Source organism: Pinus tabuliformis, chromosome 9, assembly GCF_031772625.1.
Source record: "Pinus tabuliformis cultivar Carrire ecotype Pingquan chromosome 9, CPIR1, whole genome shotgun sequence".
Lineage (NCBI taxonomy): Eukaryota > Viridiplantae > Streptophyta > Pinopsida > Pinales > Pinaceae > Pinus > Pinus tabuliformis.
This window is the reverse complement of record NC_142307.1, coordinates 1386412387-1386428069: the sequence shown is the minus strand read 5'-3', so window position 1 is coordinate 1386428069 and position 15683 is coordinate 1386412387. Positions and strand designations below refer to the sequence as shown.

The 15683-nt window shown below is 35.3% G+C and overlaps 1 pseudogene; it reads right to left on the bottom strand.

The window, feature by feature from the left end:
* Positions 1-689: 689 nt before the first annotated feature.
* On the bottom strand, positions 690-14557 carry LOC149153680 (putative linoleate 9S-lipoxygenase 5; annotated as a pseudogene).
* Positions 14558-15683: the final 1126 nt, after the last annotated feature.

Genomic DNA, 15683 nt, shown 5'->3' with positions numbered 1-15683 from the left:
ATTTTCTTTTGAAGCGTTTGTTTCGCAGCAGGTGTGGGTATATTCCATGGTGGAGGAGTATAACTCCATCTTGAATAACAATGTTTGGTAAGTGGTGCCCAAACCTGAGAACAAGTCAGTTGTTGGTTCCGAGCTGCTCTATAAGGTGAAACATATGATATATCAAAAAGTAGGTGCAAGATGTGAGAATTTTATGCATCAAGGAGCAGGTGCAAGGTTTAGAACCATGTGCAATGTTGCAATTTCAATAACAGAGTAATGGTGCATTACATGAAGTGTTGCAAGTGGAATAAGACGTAAAGGACAGTTGGTCAGGGTGTCAGCCCTGTTGGGGAAAGCGGGTTGGACTTCAAAACGTCAAAATTGTGACCAAATTGCAGATTGAATTACGAAATAAAATGAAAATAAATATATAGGATTCAATGGGAATACCTCCACAATATCCGAAAGTTTCGAATTCCTATATATCAAATATAGATATTAATAATCATGGATGGCTAACACACATATAAACAGTCATGAATTACTAATATCTTTATTTATTAATTGATGGATTTCAACGCACCATCTGTTATTTAACATACATATGGCATTATGAATTAATGCCTTAGAATAAAACTAATATTGTTTAACAAATCACATTGTAATTACTAATGACCCATTTTTATTTTAACGGCGCATAGAGTAAATTAAATAGCAGTGCTGCTGGGAATTCCCATGCCAGTAATTCCTCCTTTGGGAGTCAAATCCGAGGTGTTTGGATAAAGCAAAGTATAGGTAACCTTGGCCGGACCAGACCTCTGTCACACGTTTATCATCACTCCATTCACTCGTGGCTCTCTGCCCCAAATAAACCTCGTCTGTTGAATGCCTCGACAGGATTTCTATGAGGGCTATATCAAGGGTGGTTTGAAATGGGTTGCTTAGAGTTCTAAGGATAGCCAAGTCCGGATTCTCCACCAGCTCTGAGAATTCTTGGGACCCTTCTTCCGGGATTAACCTTCTGCTGATGGTGGGCCGATTTGGCATGTATCCTGCGTATGGGTATTGCCCGAAATTAACTGCAGCGTGAAGAGCAGAGGCCACCCATATGATTGTTGTTATTGCTTTTTCAACATCTTTCACGTTGTTCATGCTCCGTGACCACCATTTCTGATTTCATCCCACCACGCTTGAAGCTCTGTATCAGATTTCACTGCATCGTCACTCTGGTAGTACAAGGACAGGTACTCCTTAACCCATGAATCTATTGCGAACCATATCTCCCATCCATCCACAGCATAAGGGTAGTCTTCGATCATCAGCTTCAGCCCGTAGGGCAATGATGAGTCCATCACCGCCATACCCCTGTCAAATTTTGAGCACGTATTAATCAAAATTCAAATGGATGACACAGATCGAGATTAGATTTTAGGCAGTATTGATTATGATTACCTCTTGAGGAGATCTGCAGGCAACCCTTGTTCGTCAAATCTCCAGTCCTTGTATGCTACCGCGGACATCTCCATGGCATACTTTCCAGGAAACACTGTTCTTTCAAGAATGCCTCCGCCATTTATAAGAATTTGGCGAGCCAGAGCGTTGATGTTCATGGTGTCCCGGAAATGGGGACTCAGTAGCTTATACACGGGATGCATCACACTCAGATGTCGGTTGGTAGCGATGACAAATGGCTCCGTGACTGCGTGAGTCTTAAGCCTGAAAAAATCCCACCATGACTCAGTCGGGACCCTATATTATATAATGATATTGTAAATACTAAACAGATTCTGCATGTATATTCCCCTAGCTAGTGGTGGCTAATTAGGTTTTACCAGTGACTGATAAGCTGATGGTAACCAGAATCATTAACGGCTACGTAGGCCTTGGCGAGCTGCCATAAAGCTCCTTCTGCGCCTTCCTCTGCTGGAGTAAACACCTTACGAACACTTTCCGGACGTTGATCTGAAGGGGGTAGGCTCAGCTCGATTGCGACTGGTCTTAATGTGCCATCCTTTTTAAGGAACAGAATTGTGCGAGAAGCATATATCTTAGTGGTAGGCAGAGCGTTTATTCGGTTCACATAAGGCATGAAGACATCATGGTGGTCCAGAATGAACAGCCTGTTGTCCTCCATACTTTGAACATACGTCATATCATATAAATTTATAAATACAAAATAATAGTTTCATATACATCCGCCCATAGATAAGAGATATATCATATTAATTTATAAAGACAAAGATAAGAGACATATCATATTAATTTATAAATACAAAAGGGATCAAAAACTTAGGAATATAAGATTTTTAATAATTTAATATACACATTTACAACGATAAGAGATATATTTTTTTAATTGAAGTTTGACTTAAATAATATTTATATCTTTCGCTCGGTAAGAGAAATATTTTTTTAATTGAAGTTTGACCTAAATAGTTTTTATCTAGTCATGAAGTTAATATATTCATGGTGGTTATCGATCATTGATTTATATTTTTTTTAATTGAAGTTTGCTTTAAATAATTTTTATTTATTATTACTTATTCATAATTTAATTTTAGTTCTTATTTATTATTAATAATTGAATTTTTATTAAATCATATTTTATTTAATTATAATGTTCATTTATTTATGGGTTAGGGGATATTGATTTATCATTTTCATTGGAATATTATGATATAAGAAAAGACCATTGAACAAGGTTAATTGCTAAACTTTATAGAGGTGTACATATTTTATTTTATTTTAGATCTAAACTAGTGATATTTTATAATATAGAGGGCCTTAATCATTAGGCCTACACAATTGTATAAAAAGTTTCATTTATGAGAAGTGGCCAAGAAAGAAAAACAAATATATTAGAATTGTTAGATTTGGTTGTATTTGGTCTAAGTCAAAGGAGCCTAATATTTTGTAATATTCATAAATGATGCAATTGGGAAGGTTTGGGCCCCACCTCATGAAAAGCAAAAGTGAGGTGTTTGAAATATTTCTAAAAAAAACATGTTGTTGAATTGTTTGAGGACAAATAATGGTGGATAGTATTGATACTAACATATTGCTGAATTGTTTGAGGAAAAATAATGGTAGAGAGTATTGTTTCATCCAATGACTTTAAGCATTATTGTAATAGGTTCTGGATAAAGCATGAGAAGATGATACTCCTGAGCAGATCTAGAAAAGATGAATTGCATTATCATGGACATGGTGAGAAGCATTTCAAATTTAAGATTGGAAAAACATTTTTATGTAGAACCAGTAAGGATAGCTTGTTCCTTATCATCACCCATTATAGCTCTGGATGGTGGCATTCATGAGGAAGATTGGTATAAACTATTTTTATCTGAATTTTTTTTTTTTTTTAATCCTAAAGAACATAGGACTAAGTTAATGTATATAAATAATGTTTAAAGGGGGGATTTTTAGGGTAAACTCAACTCATGCATTTTGGTAACTTATGGTTTTGTCTATGATATTTTCACATTATGTAGTCTATTTAAAGGCATGATAAATTCATCGTAAATTGTTACTCAGGTCATTATAAAAACATGGTAAAAAATAAAATATATTCTAAAAGTGATTAAAGAAGAAAAAAAATTAAGTAAATCACTTAAATTGTTTTATATCAATTTTTCATAATTTCCTATATATTTGTAAAATTAATATATTTTAATATTTCTCTTTTTCTTAATTTTATATGTATCTATAAAATAAATAAATAAATATATATATATATATATATATATTTTAATATTTTTGTTTCGCATAACAATTTTAAATTTATTATTAATCTAAATACAAAAGTGATGATATATAAAAGGTTTTATTTGTGGAAAAGCTTCCTATTGATTTATCAATTGATAGGTGAAGTGGCTAGGAATCTGTTTGAGTGAAAAAAACCAGATTAATTTATATATTAATATTTTTAATTTATATGGATGTTTCACTGACTTGTCAAAGTATCATTTGATCTAAATATTATATTTTTTTAATCGTAAATAGTTACTCAATTGAAATATGGCATATTCATTCGGCGGTGCTGTAAATATTTGTTACCATTCTGCTTGCGATGAATTTCATTTATGTTTCTTATAAATATTATATTTCATTCTGCTTGCGATGAATTTCATTTATGTTTCTTATAAATATTATATTTCTTTTCAAATCGACAATAGTTACTCCATTGAAATATGGCATCTTTATTCTACTGTACTGTAAATATTTGTTACGATTCTGGATGCAATGAATTTCATTTACAGAATTACAGAAGTAGAATCAGATTAAGAAACAAGTATACGGTTGGATGATACCTGCTCTACTGTTAGCCCATCGAGATTCTTTTGTATATGTGAATCCGTAATAGAACTGATCTGAGGACCATATATCTCTGGGTCCAGTTTACTTCTCGGAGGAAAACTCTGTCAATTCAATAACTCATAACATGAAAACAATGTGAAGTTAGCATAACTAAAATATCAAACGAGGTTCCATATATTGATAATGGCAGGGAGGGGCCAGCTCTTTGCTAATTACTTGAAGTCTCTGTATAACAACAGGATCGACACCGGCCAGCATCTGGCGCGCAAACTCTTCGTCTGTCCTCCATGCAAATTCGTCAGCTGTGTCCATTCATTCCATAATTTGTATCAATTTCAATTAAAATCATGTCGATTAAATTTAATGCAGAATAAGAACATGAGGGGATCAGTTTAGAAGAAAAGTACTAACTGGCAATAACTTGAGGACGCGGATACTTGAGCAACTTTTCGCCGTCTGTTGTGAGAAACTGCTTGAGAAATTGTTGGCCGTCTGTTGTGAGGAACTTGATGAGCTCAAGAGGAATGAGACTCGTGATAGCGTCCAGAATTGGGCTGTCGGGCATCTTTATCCCATCGGAGTAGAGCTTCACAATGTCTTCAAAGGAATCGAATTCGTTGGGTGTTGGATCCAACAGAGATTGGAGCTCTGGTATGGACGACTGACTTGAGGGCAGACGCCAAGAAATCAGACATTTTCAGATGCCCAAAACGTTCATCTCTGGGAACGTAGATGTCAAGGCTCGTGTACAATGGCAATCTGCTTTCGGTAGCGGGGTAGCGGGGTCTGTAATGCCACAAAATCAACGAATGCCGCACAATTAAGCAATTGAGAGGGGACATAGGGATTGTGTTGTTTTATAGATCGGCATTACAAATGAACTAATCTGTTTTTTATGAGGGCTGATTACTACATGTAGGGGGTTTTAAGACAATATTTGAGTCAATTGTTTTAACTTAACACAAAATGAAACTTGTGTATTGTCTTAAATATTGTCTCTAAGCGGGTGTCTCAAAATATAATGTCTCAAAAATTTGTCTCTAGACAATATAGAACACAGATTATTATTGTCTCTATAAAGACAATTTGATTTGTCTCTCTAGAGACAATGTCGAGACAATTTCATTTGTGTCTTTTTAGAGACAATTACATTTTTGTCTTTTTGGAGACAATTCCATAATTCAAACTATTGGAGAGACAATATAAAAAATTATTTAAAAATAAATAAATGTCCATAATGCAAACTATTGTCTCTTTAGAGACAATATAAGAAATTATTTAAAAATAAATAAATAAAATCATTTTGAATGTCTGCTGGTCATGCCTTCCATTATGTCTATCGATCCGAATAATTTTCTTAGCCTGAATTAACGGCAAACCTCTTCACTGCTTTCTCAACAACTTTACAACAATCTATTTCTAAATTCTAATTCCATTCCTGTGGTGATATTATGGAAGAAGTATCCAAAACTACTTCTGAGAGTTCTGTTTCTTCTATCTACGGGCCGTCCTCTACTTAGATGTGCTTATATGGACACATTTATTAACTTTCCTATTGCCGTAAAGTCAGTAACCTGGCTCTGGAATTCCTATTACCATTATGAAAGAGACCATGAAATGTGCTCCAATTTTTTCCTCTGACCCAAGGACTGAAGGGTCGAAAAGCAACCTTATCCACTTCATTGTTTTTAACGTGTTTCCAAGTATTATAAAACATGTCAATTCACCCAGTTCAATTTTCAACCACTTGCAGAAACTACAAAGTCATCACAACAGTTTGAATAGCCACTGTTGGTTTTCTAGCTCCAGTGGAATGAAAGCCTTGAATTGTCACTGGATTCCTACCCTCCAGGTTCTTCACATGATAAATATAATATTTATTAATTTAAGATTCAATTAACCTAACACGACTTTTGAAGGACGATAAGAGAATATTAGTATGTGGAGCTTTTATAAGTTTTGGGTAAGAAGGGTTTCAAAAGCTAGTTTATGTTGAACCCTGATAATGTTCTATGTTTTCTGATTGAAGTTATTATTCTATACTCTGCTCTAGATTTCTAAATTCCACAAATGATGGGTAGAAAAACATAAAATGGCAACTTATTCATGAGTAGTAGATCCTCTTGATCAATCTCACTTGGTTGTTAGTCTGAGATTTATGCCTCGCTTTTAGTTCCTTTATCCTTGTAAACCTTGTAGTGATTTACTGCAGATCTTAATCTACCAAAAAAATTTGACAGACATTCAGAAAAATGGGAAGCCTAAGCTTGTTACTCCACGGTAAATTGATGCTCCTCTAGAGAATCCGCTGCTTTTCCTGTACAAATATCCAAGAGTAAGGTGACTCAATATGCTATTATTTTCAAATATACAACATAATTACAATACCTTAACTAGTAATAAAGCTATTATACCTTCTAAGAGATGCAACATATTCCTGCCTTGTTATGTTTCATTTCCTCAAGCTCTTTTTCATAAAGCTAATCTGTCAAAAGAACGTAAGCCTTTTATTTCAGGATGGTATCCTAAAAGATATATTGCAAGGAACAAAGAATGTATGCATTGAGTTTTAAGTGAGGGACTAAGACATTAAGAGGTTCTTTAGATTTATACAATTTCCATGTACAAAATGAAATGAAGAAAATATATTGATTCACACCGGAAAATTTGTGGTAGTTGTTGGACCCCAGTATTTCAGAGCCGCAAGATCATAAGCCCTAGCTGCCTTCTCTTCTTTGTCATATCCACCTGTAATATTTAAAATCATGTTCCCATCAGATAGCTGGTTACATTTTTCTTTTGCACTTTCATACAGCAAACTAACTTCTCTTGCACGTCAGACAAGCACATATTCAGTCCACACTTGTCCACTCGCTTGGGATATCATATAAGACATGAATACTTTTAGCTAGAGAATAGTAATGGCATTGTTCTCGGCTGGTCTAACCAAAATGATCTAAACTGGAAGTAAGCCAGCTAAAATGATTGAATTTTATAAGGTACAATGCCAAATTCTAACACAAGTGAAAATATGTATTTAGTCAGAATCTAAAACAAGTTATCATTTAAAAGCACTGAATCTCGTAGATCTTGGTGAGCATACAAGTATATCTTCTGTATAAGGAAATTAATCAAACTGAGCTTTTAATAAACCATGAAAGAGCACTGCTCTTACCTAAATAGACTAAAGAATGTTCAAACAAATCAACATTGTCCATGCACGTGATACAGCCACACAAAAGCTTATTACTTAGTTTTGTATGATTTTGTATTCTTGGACATCATAAAATGCAAACCATGGCGAACTAAAATGCAGCATAACACAAATAGCCATGAAACCAAAATGTGAGAAGATATTTTTAACATATTACAAAGCTCACCTTGTCTACCCTTACGAGTCTGTCCCTCTCAACTGCAACTATTCTCCCACAGATGAGCCTCATACCTTCAAGTCCATCTATGTCTGCAACATTACATATTTATCGACATTTACAACCGTTCTAATTGGAACTGCAATTGTCTTTAGCAGATAACTTGGCAGGGCTTAAAGACCACTAGAGTAAAGAGATTCTTTCCAAATTTGGGAAATCATCCTTGATAGATGAGAGTAAAATAAATCTTCGCTAGAAAGGAAACCTAAAAATTCCGAGGAGATAATAAATAAGATTTAATCAGATAGGAGAAAAACATTTCATTAAATCACTTAGCTCAAGAAATATACTAAGTATGGCTAGAATAAAGTGTCGCAGGAGAGACATACAACTTTTAAGAAAAAGGAAGAAACACCTTTTTCTGAAAAAAAAGGAAAGATAAGCTAGGCGAGTGGGTTGGCAGATGAAAAAAATGCGGGATGCCACTAAGGAAAAATCTTCTAAGGAAGAAAATTTATAGAAATACTTTACTTTAGAATCAAGGGGAGAGGTTGTTGTTTCTTTGTATATTTCAAGGGGCAAGCATATATTAGCTCGAGGGGAACTAGAGGATTCTATTCATGGCTGGGAGGAACTTGTATTTCCCATGTGTATTTCCAGTTGTTACATGGTTAGAATTTCTAATTAGTGTTTTATTTACAGGTTTTATATATGAATATTCTGTTGAATTAAGTGAATGTATGAAATGGCATCAATATGATGAGAAGAAACAAAATAATCAGAGGGCGATGAATTATGTTGATTGTTAATTCCAATGTATTTGTAATAAGCAATGATAAGTGTGATAAATTTTGTTCAGTTACAATACTTATGTCTGTACTATAGACAATGATATTTGTGAGGAATTGTAGCATGATTCATCATATTTAAATCAAAAACCAATATGTTTTTTCATAATATGTTAGTGCTAAAAGGAGCAGCTAGATGTAAATTCCTTGGCGTGTTATCTAACTATATGTGTTATTTTTGGTTTGTAAACCTTACCTAACTCTTTGACTAGGGATAGTTAGAGCTAATACAATTATCGAAAGAAGAGGGTTATGAGGAGAGTAAATGGGTGTATCCGTTAAGGATAGTGTGGTTATTAGTTGAGATAGAAGGCATGGAATATTTAATTAGTCAAATTATTGTTCATATGGAGAAGCATTTTTACATCACCAAGGAGTGTGTAGAGGGGGGTTACAGTGTAAGTACTACCTAGTTGATTTCCTTACATTACTATGTTTTGTACACCAACTAGTGTCTAATGAACTCGGTTACATCTTTAGAAGCCAAGATAAACATTTACAGTAAGATTTTCATAAACTTATTTAACACTAGCATTGGATAGGAGCAATGAATGAGGAACATTATGCATGTATATAATAAAAGAAAAGAAAACAGTTCGGATTTTCCTGAATACTCGGTGCCATATCTAAGGAGATTAGAATTTGACTCATAGAACTATTATATAAAGCACCGAGAATCAAAATTACAACTGGAGTTGAAATTATGTCTATCAAGTAGAAAGAATTTATCTAAGATCACTGTTTCACATTTCCGCAAAATATAATGGATATCTTATGAACTTGGAAGTCATGGGGTTTATATCAATCCTTCCTTTTTCATTCTAAAACATTTACGCAACAAGATCAACGTACTTAGGGAGAGACAATAGTTAACAATAAACAAATTCTGTTGGTTGGGATTGAAAGACCGATTTGAAACTCAAAATTATATAAGAAAGACATTTTTCCCTTAGCGAGTTTTAGAAACACACAGACACTTTTACATTAACAGTAAATGGAAAAACAAAATTCATCATTCAGAGGAATTCATGGTAATATAGAAAATACAAATCAAATTCATTATCTAATAATCATATACATTACTGGAAATTCAAATTTACATATGAAATTTGATAGAGGAAGAACTCATAATTCAAATCATGTACAAGAATACACACTAGCTATAATTGTCCCATACAACTAAATATCTCTACAAAAAAAACAATGAAGGCATTAATCCCTTTTGATAAATATATTTGTTAAGAAGACAATTAAGTACAAAGACTCATCGTCTTTTCAGAGCTAGCTGAATATATTGTTTTTAGAAAATAAATTAACGGCATAAAACCATTGTAAAGTTAAATCCTGTTCAAATTCCCTGGTAAGGGGAAACATTTGAACAGAGGGTCTTAACCCCTTAAATAAATACCAAATAACAAAGGGAAAATATGATGCTCATGACTCAATCCGATATGAACGGGGTAACCAGAGTATGAAGAATGTCATGAAAACTAACCTGTTGAGTTGCAAGCACGAGTCAAAATTTTAGGAGATCCTTAGGCGTGGAAGGCGTAAATGGAATTGAGCTTCTACACATACCTGCAGGAAAGAACGCGAGAAAATAAATATGCCGAAAATGAAATGAAATCCATAACTTCATCGAACAAAGGACAATAGAGTAACATAGGGTATTTGTTAGGCCCCTATACTACTAGTGTAACCCGTTATTGTTATTAGTACAACCCACTTATTATATTGATGTACCCATGTAGTGCCCATATTGTTGCTATTGTGCCACATAGAAGCCCACTAGTATTATTATTGTGCCCTTACATTATTATTGTTATGTCGGCTCTGATTATGTTATGACCCCTTAGACTCCTATATATAGAAAGGAGGCCTTTTCATTTGTATCATCAAAAAATTGTTCATTTATGTAATGTAAAGGAGGTTGCCCCCTCGAAGAGTCTAAATTCTAAGGCGTTGATCTATCTTTTCTATCTTTTTCTTGAGCTGGTTTCATAACATTTGGTATCAGAGTTTTGGATTCTAGGGTTTCGCTGCTCCAAATAGGTCATCGTGGTATTTTTGCTATAACGTTTTTTCTGCGCCATTTCAGAAGTCGCAAAAAAAACCCATTTGAGAAGAAATCGCGCTGAACCTCGAGTCCGAATTTCAGAGCTTTTTGCGCTATATTTGCAGAGATATGATCTGAGGAATTTGGTATTTTTGCAGACTCCTGAATTACATTCCAAACAGGTGACCTGGGGAAAATCGTCATAACTTTCTCTCTGGGGATCGGATTGAAAATTCGTAAGAAGTTACAGAAAGAGGACGGACTGTAGTTTCCTGTATGCATTTTTCAGATCCAAAGGTCGAAACACTGACACGTGGCACTTCATAAAAGTTTTCTCTTTTAGAAAGGTCTATAGTCAGGTCATCTTGGGAGATTGTGCATAACTCTTTCTTGGAGAATCCAATTTGGATCAGACTGGTGGCATTGGAAAGAGGACGTAGAGGGCTACTATAGGTCGCAATTTCAGAACTTAAAGATCTGAAAGTACAGAGTTACAGTCGTTTCAAGATCGAGCTCCTAAAATCAAGAAAAAGCAAGATGAGGAAGTTTGATGGCAAGGATCTGGTAAATTGGATACTTCAGATGGAGCAATATTTTGATCTACATGGTGTACCACTGTTACAAAAGGTATGTATTGCATCTTCATATTTAGAACCGGATCAATTTTTATGGTATGAAGGGCTTTGTTCTCGTAAACAACTTGTTACGTGGTCAATTTTCACGGAGGAAATGATAGCACATTATGAGAATACAAAGAGAAACACCTTCTTTAGAGCAACACCACAACAATTGGAAAGAGTAAAAGAGCTTTGTGACATACTGGAAAGCAAAATTATGGAAACCAGGAAGCATACCCCTCACAACTATAAATATGGAAGTGTTGTTTCTCCCAGCCTTCCACAACCTACAAGGGTTACACCACAACAATTGGAAGAAAAAAGAGAAAAAGGGCTTTGTTACAATTGTGATAGCAAATGCACTAAAGGTCATAAGTGTGTTGAGAAGAAATTATTTTACATAGAATATGAAGAGGAGGAAGAAAAGGATGAAGAAACATCAAAAGAAGAGGATATACGCCAAGACCCCACCCCAGAGAAAGAAGAAATGAATCAGACCATATCTTGTAAAGCATTGGCAAGAATTACCACTCCTCAAACTATCAAGATAGAAGGACATATCAAGAAGAAAAATGTTCAAAAAGTGAAAGATCACATCGAGCATCAAGAAATGAATCCGACCATATCTTGTAAAGAATTGGAAGAAATTACCACTCAAACTCTAGAGATAGAAGGATATATCAAGAAGAAAAAGGTTCAAGCAGAGAAAGATCAAATCGAGCATCAACAACAAGTTCTCCAACTTTTAAAGGGTAACGCCACTTCAGTGCAAAATCAAATGAAACAACAGGTAGATCAACATCGTAGTGAAAAATGTTTTGATGTAGGTGATTGGGTATTTTTACTGCTACATCTCAAGCAAGCTAGTTATGAGAAGGAAATGTTGGCAATACTACATGCACTTAAAAAATGGCGACTTTACCAAATGGGAAGACTCTTCAAGGATGAGGATGTGGAAGCATTGTTTTGTGTTATTTCTATTATCCAACCAGATTGGATAAATGAAGCAAGGGATGAATGGAAGAAGGACGAAGAAGTATGGCCATTTATTCAAAAGTTGCAAAAGATCCCAATTCAAACAATATTGCCAGAAACTGAAGAGGAAGGAAAAATCATATTCGAACCTGGAGCAGTCACAGAAATAAGAACCCGACAGCTACGAAATCGATCAATTTCAGATTATCTCATCAAGTGGAAGAACTTACCAGCTGAAGCTTCCACATGGGAGGACAAGAATTTTATACAGAAGCATCAAGAACTACTCAAGCGTTGAGGACAACGCTTTTTGAAGGAGAGGGGCATGTTAGGCCCCTATACTACTAGTGTAACCCCTTATTGTTATTAGTACAACCCACTTATTATATGATTTACCCATGTAGTGCCCATATTGTTGATATTGTGCCACATAAAAGCCCATTATTATTATTATTGTGCCCTTACATTATTATTGTTATGTCGGCTCTGATTATGTTATGACCCCTTAGACTCCTATATATAGAAAGGAGGCCTTTTCATTTGTATCATCCAAAAATTGTTCATTTATGTAATGTAAAGGAGGTTTCCCCCTCGAAGAGGCTGAATTCTAAGGCGTTGATCTATCTTTTCTATCTTTTTCTTGAGCTAGTTTCTTAACAGTATTATACCTATTAGTTAAATCCATCATTATCTCTCGTGCTCTGTACCAAAAACAATAGAAAATTGTCAATAAGGAATTGTTACTGGTGTAACTCAAAAATAAAAGAGTATTGTTACTTCCATAACCAAAAATTTAACATTGAATCCCACTTGAAGCGAGATAGACTAGGCACACTAAAGTTAGGGATCATTTGACTAAATATAGATAATGAAAATTCAATTTGATGTATAAACAAATACCCAATACTCTGGTAAAAATTCATTATACCAGCGTGAAAGAGGATGCCACCCTAATGTAGCATGAATTTTATCATCAACCCTTTTGAAATAACCATTATAGTACATCAAAACCTAAATCAAAGTCTGACACAGTGAGTAGTTATACCTAGAAATCACAAAGGAGCGAAAGCTAGTCTGAAATCCTAGAGATGAGCCGAATAGTTGGCAAAGTCAAGAAACCTAGAGTAGACTAGAACTGGAACCCATAAAATGAAATGTGTAAGACATAGTGATGCATATATATACAGAAAGGAGTATGTAAGCATATACAAATCATAGGGTAAGTAAATAAAATAAGGAACTGGTCTTCTAGAAAAATAAAAAGTAGTGGAATCCTACTGAAAACATGTATAACGCTCCAGATACCCTCTTCTGAGAGCAAATATGCTCAATAAATAGGAAGGAGATCTCGTATATAAGAAAAATAGAAGCATAACTTAACACAAGCGCATTCTTGGCAACAAGACTGCAATTTCATAACCAAAACCAAAAGTCTGAAAACGAGGATTCGAACACTGTACCTGCGTTCCCTGTTCAACAGGGGAAGGAGACGTGCCACCTCGATCTCTCGGACGAGCTCTTCGGAGGTGTGAAGGAGGCCTGCAGCGATGGAAAGGGGCTTCTTGACAGGAGCCGCTGCTGCCCTGTTTTGGCCACCTGGTTGTATGCTGCCCACGCCCGAACTGCGCTCCAAGCGGCATCCCCGCCTGTCTCGTCGTAGCAGAGAATTAAACAAAATAAGAGTACTTTGTATTGTTTATATTCAACCCGGCATAGCCAAAATCAACTCAGACATTAAACGAAAACCCTGTTCGTGAGTTCTGATCTAAGACAGAGAAAGGTCTTGGTCTGAATAAACAATTGTAATGTATTTATATATAAAACCATCGATGAAATGTTATACATATGAACTATAAGTAAAACCCTCTTGACCATACCGCAAAATGGTATCGCACTGTTGAATTAATTCAAACTATTTCCCCATTATTTACGAGTGTCGTAGCATCTCTGTCGGCGAAAGAAAGAACCCAAAGATTTTCATCAAATAAATAAACCAACCCTCAGCTAAATAAGGTAGGCCGCCTGAATAACATTCACCATATCAAGCCAGAAGAAAGACCAACCTGAAAAGGGAATTAACATCTGTGGTGAGAGAACGACCTTGTTCTGAACCCCCCCTTCGAACATCTGCATATGGTAGCCAGAATATAATTGCAGAAATTAGAATGCCAAGGTTCAAACCCTGAAATCATGAGTAAACGAGTAATTAACGAAGAAGTATTTCTGTGGAAAAGAGCTTACCTGAGACAGGGTATCCGAGAGATGGAAGACGGAGCATGCTTGTAAGAGCATAGCATTGTCGTCAGGAGTTCCTCGGGGTATGAATTTGCATAAATACACTCTCATAGATGTGTCTATTACCCCTTCATCATCATAGGGTTCCAAACGCATCTTGCTGGAGTGAAGATGTTGGCTATCAGTGATTTTTCCTGTGCAAGAGTTGAGCAAGTGAATCGGGAAAAACATATGTGAAATAACGAATGAATTAATGTACCAGTAGATATATTTACAATGCCCCTTGATATACCTGACAACGGGTGGAGATGGCTCCTTCAGACAAGCCATTCCATTCCGTCTTCACCTTCCAGGTTACCCGTTGTAGCAGAGCCAAGCCGCAAGCAGTTGTGTGACCGAATGACCTAGTCCTTAGCCAACCTACACATTAATCCACTGGATCAAACCCTAGGTTGGGTGCACCGTAGATCTCATCTGATCCGACGATGCAGGCTAGGCCAGGTGTGGTCTAGAGCTTTCGATAGTCTCTTCACATTTATTACAGGACTCCCTTCGTGTCAGCGAGGAGCCTCAGGATGCTCTCTGTAGTAATGGAGACTCATGCCACCGTATGCATGCCAGCAAGGATTAGTAAATGTGGTAGGGATGACTATGTAAATGGGTCTCCCAGCCTTTTTCCGCCAACTAACCATAGTAACGTGGTAAAGTGCATAAATGAGATGGTAACAATAATTTTTTTTTGTATGGTTATTATAGTTAAGTGTAAAAGCGTGTTAGATAAGGCGGTGTGTAATTATTTTATTTCTAATATGGAATTGATGTTAACATGAAAAATAGACAGAGAGAAAGATTGAGAGAATTCTTATGGCATTATTAGTTGTTTTTAATTTAATGTGTGGGTGATATTTGTAATTCTGTCAATATTTAATAGGGATTTGATATCTAATATTTTAGAAAACATTAATAATAAAAATAATTAAATGTAGATATACAAGAAAAAAATAGGAAGGGGCCTATATAACAATTTTAATGTGAACAACATGAATTATAAACAAAATATTTCAATGTTAAATACATATATGTTATACCAGATCAATCTTTATATATATACCAAGCACTGAGAGGTACACACTACCTGGATCAGTACAGTCACCTTTCAAAGGGAGTGAGGCTACCCTCTCGGGCTCAAGGATGTCATTTATTCCTAGCCTAAAGAAAAATATCATCTTTGTTATAGTTTTGGAAGACCATGTTTATGATATGATCTTCAGCAAAGGAAACG